We start from the raw sequence: 4,273 nt of genomic DNA, 5'->3' as shown, positions 1-4,273 counted from the left end.
CCAGGTGAGTGACAAGGCACAAAGGGAGGCCACATTTTTAGGCAGTCTGCACTGACAAAACTCTAATACCTGCATTCCCAGTCTCTGAAGTCCTAACTTAAAGGATTACTGCTAAGACAGACATCTTTGTGCACCTCAAATGTCAAATGGTGTTTACATTTGAACAACTCACTGCTCTTCTCTATCTTCTGTAATTACTGTGAGAGTAATTATACTAAGGAGAGTAATAAGCCAAGTTATACTATGTAGTATATAGTTGTACTATACTTATACTAAGCCATAATTATACTATTAATTATACTAAGCCAAGGACGTCTCAGCTTCCTGTTCTGTCCTGCCAACGGGCAGGCTGGGGGTGCAGCAAGAGCTGGGAGGGGACAGACCCAGGACAGCTGACCCAAACTAGCCAAAGGGGCATGCCATACTATCTGATGTCATGCTAAACAATATATAGGGGTGGCTAGCCGGGGGGAGGGGGCTGGACTGCTTGGGGTTAGGCTGGGCATTGGTCAGCGGGTGGTAAGCAAGTGCATTGTGCATCACTTGTTTGTACATAGTATTAGTAGTAGTACTATTATCATCATTGTTATTATTATTATTATTGTTATTATTTTTTTTCTTGTCTTATTAAACTGTCTTTATCTCAACTCACGGGCTTCACTTTCCATTTCTCTCCCCCATCCCAGAGAGGGAAGGGAGAGGGTGAGCGAATGGCTGTGTGGTGTTTAGCTGCTGGCAGGGTTAAACCACGACAATGGGTCCGGATGGGATTCATCCCAGAGTGCTCAGAGAGCTGGCTGACATTATCACAGGGCCTCTCTCAATTATTATAAGAGTCGTGGGAATGTGGAGAGGTCCCAGTTGTCAAACGTCGTGCCAGTTTCAAGAAGGACAAGAAAGAAGACCCTGGTAACTACAGGCCTGTTAGTCTCATGTCAGTGCCTGGTAAAAGTATGGAGAAGATTGTTCTGGTAGCTCTTGAAGTGTGCTTGGGGGACAATGCAGTCATTGGTCCCAGTCAACATGGGTTCATGAGAGGTAGGTCCTGTTTGACAAAATTGATTTCCTTTTATGATAAGATCACCCATCTAATTGATCAAGGGAAACCAGCTGATGTGATCTTTTTGGATTTCAGTAAAGCTTTTGTCACAGTTTCACATATGATCCTACTGGACAAAATGTCCAGCATATAGCTGGACAAAAATATCATACCTTGGGTGAATAACTGGCTGACGGGTAGCACTCAAAGGGTTGTGGTAAATGGTTCCACATCAGGTTGGCAGCCAGTCACCAGTGGGGTCCCTGAAGGCTTCGTTTTAGGGCCAGTTCAATTAAATGTTTGTATAAACAATTTGGATGTAGGACTAGAAGGTGTTTATAGCTAATTTGATTATGATACTAAACTGGGAGGAGTTGTTGACTCTGTTGAGGGTGAAAATGCCTTGCAGAGAGATCTGGACAGATTAGGGAGATGGGTGATCACCAACTGCATGAAGTTTAAGAAGACCAAGTGCCGGGTCCTGCTGGTCACTAAAAAGAATAGATCAGCACCTGCCCCTCCACTCCCCCTCGTGAGGAGGCTGTAGAGTACGATGGGGTCTCCCGTCAGCCTCTTCTTTCCCAGGCTGAACAGTCCAAGTGACCTTTTCCGCTCCTCATATATCTTCCCCTCTAGGCCCTTCACCATCTTCGTTGCCCTCCTCTGGACACTCTTCTATAGTTTCATGTCCTTTTTGTACTGTGGTGCCCAGAACTGCGCACAGTACTTGAGGCAAGGCCACACCAGCGCAGAGTAGAGCAGGACAGTCACTTCCCTCAACCAACTAGCAAAGCCATGCTTGACGCACCCCAGGATACGATTGGTTCTCCTGCCTGCCAGGGCACACTACTGGCTCATATTCAGCTTGCTGTCAACCACAACCCCCAGATCTCTCTCTGTGGGGCTGCTCTCCAGCGTCTCATACCCCAGTCTGTAAGCATAGCCAGGGCTGCCCCATCCCAGCTACAGGACCCAGCACTTTCTCTTTTAAAACTTCATGCAGTTGGTGATTGCCCAGCTCTCCAATCTATCTCTGCAAGGCTTTTCCACCTTCAGTGGAGTCAACAACTCCTCCAAGTTTAGTATCATCAGCAAATTAGCTCAAAACACCTTCTAGTCCTACATCCACATTGTTTATAAAAACATTTGGGTAGACCCATGTGGAGCTAGGAGTTGGACTCAATGATCATTATGTGTCCCTTTTAACTTTGGATAGTCTATGATTCTATAGTAATATTCAGAGTTATGAATATAAATATATATAGCTATGGGCATATATATAGGAAAAAAAAATAATCCCTGATCTATTTCTGGCAATTTCCAAATGCCTCTTGAACACTGACAGGCATGGGGCATCAGCCAGGCCTCTAGGGAGCCAGTTCCACATTTAACCACCCTCACAGTACAAAATTTTTTCCTGATGTCCCATCTGAACGTCCTCTTGTGCAGCTTTGTGCCATTCCCATACCTTCTGTGGTCAGTTACCAAGGAGAAAAGATCATCACCTCCCTCACCACTTCCCCCACTCAGGAAGATGTTGAGGACAATGAGGTCACCCCTCAGCCTTCTTTTCTCCAGACTAGACAACCCAAGTGTCTTCAGCCTCTTCTCATACCCTTTAACCAGCATTCCCCCTTTTCTATTGGTTTCCAGACCAACAAGTCTCTGATCAGATAATCTCACTGGAATAAATATTTTCTCTCTCTCCCGTGCTATCTTCAGTCAGTGTGATTGACCATGTCTGGTTCCCTCACTGCCTCCTTTATCAATTGTCAGTCAGGTTTGTGTCCTCAGATGTTTTGTGGTTTATCCCCAGCTGTTAGCGAAGCACAACACAGCCACTGTCTTCCTGACTCTCCTTAACAGAACCGGGGGAGAAAAATAGGAGAAAGATAGGGATAGAATCTTTATCAGGGATTGTAGCTCTAGGAAAGGGGCAATCCCTTTAAACTACAAGACAGTACATTTACATTAAATCTAAAGAAGAAAATCTTCACTGGGAGGTTGGTGAGGGACTGGAACAGGTTGCTGAGAGAAGTGTTGGATGCCCCCTCCCTGATAGTGTCCAGGGCCAGGATGGATGGGACCTTGAGCAACACTAGTAGGATTTGTTCCTGCCCATGGCAGGGGGGACTGGAACTTGATGGTCTTTGGGGTCCCTTTAACCCAAAGCATTGTATGTTTCTATGACTCTGTGGGCTGACAAGTAGTTTTGTAGCATATGTAGACAGAGAGATTTGAGTTTCTGTGGAAAAGTCGTGTCATCTCTTCCCCCACACACACTCCACAGCATCCCACCAATATCTACAAGTGCTTGGAAGAGGTGGTATTCACCCTGCCTTTCATGTTGAGGGTGTCTGGTCACATAATGGGACAAGAATAGATGATTCTCCTGCCAACATCTTCTATGGAATTAGGAGCAAAGACAGCACTGGAAATAAATCCCGATCAAAACTTTAGAGAAGTGATTGTATCCCAAAAGACTGCTTGAGTGTGATTCAAAGTTGATTTCCCTGGAGGCCCACGGACTTGTCAAGAGCTCCCTGTGCTGATGAGCTGGGACAGGCTCCTGGGCCCAACGGGAGCTCATAGCAAGCGGGCAGCACTGCAGAGAGACAGCTCTGCCCAGGAGCAGCTCCTCTGCACAGCACAGCAGGGCTGGGGGCACAGCCTGCAGGGGACAAGGGCAGCTGAGAGAAGGGAGGGAGATGTTAAAGGCAGTGTGGAGGGGGGATGCTGAGAGCTCACTGCAGGAGAAATCTTCACAGCCCTGAACAGGGTAAGTCTGTGGCTGCAGGGCAATGCAGCTGTTGTTCCTGGTGCCATCTCCAGATTTGCTGGAAAAACCCGCAGCCTATGGGAGCTTTCAGGAGGACTCAGGGCTCAGGAGGAGTTTTTTTGGATAAGAGGAAAATGACAAATTCCAGAGCAGGGATTACCTTCCAAAGCTGTCAGAGGGACAAAACACGAGGTTTCCTTCTTGTGGGGCCAGCTGCAAGTTGTGCAGCTGGGCGTTTAGACGGGGTGGCCAGGGCTGTGGTGCAGAGCAGGGTCCCTGCTGTGCCCCAGGGGCTGTGTGCTGGGGCAGGGCCTCTGCTGCCTGCCAGGCTCAGCACTCAGCCTGCCTGGGGAGCTGCCCAGGGCACTGTGGGGAGAAGCTGTGGGAGGAAGGAGGCCACCCAGAAGAGTAGGGGGGAGTCTTTCTGCTTCCCAGAGCCTGCTACCTGGGGCAGG

Source organism: Netta rufina, assembly GCF_964035555.1.
Source record: "Netta rufina genome assembly, chromosome: 18".
Taxonomy (NCBI): Eukaryota; Metazoa; Chordata; class Aves; order Anseriformes; family Anatidae; genus Netta; species Netta rufina.
This window is presented reverse-complemented; position numbering follows the sequence as displayed.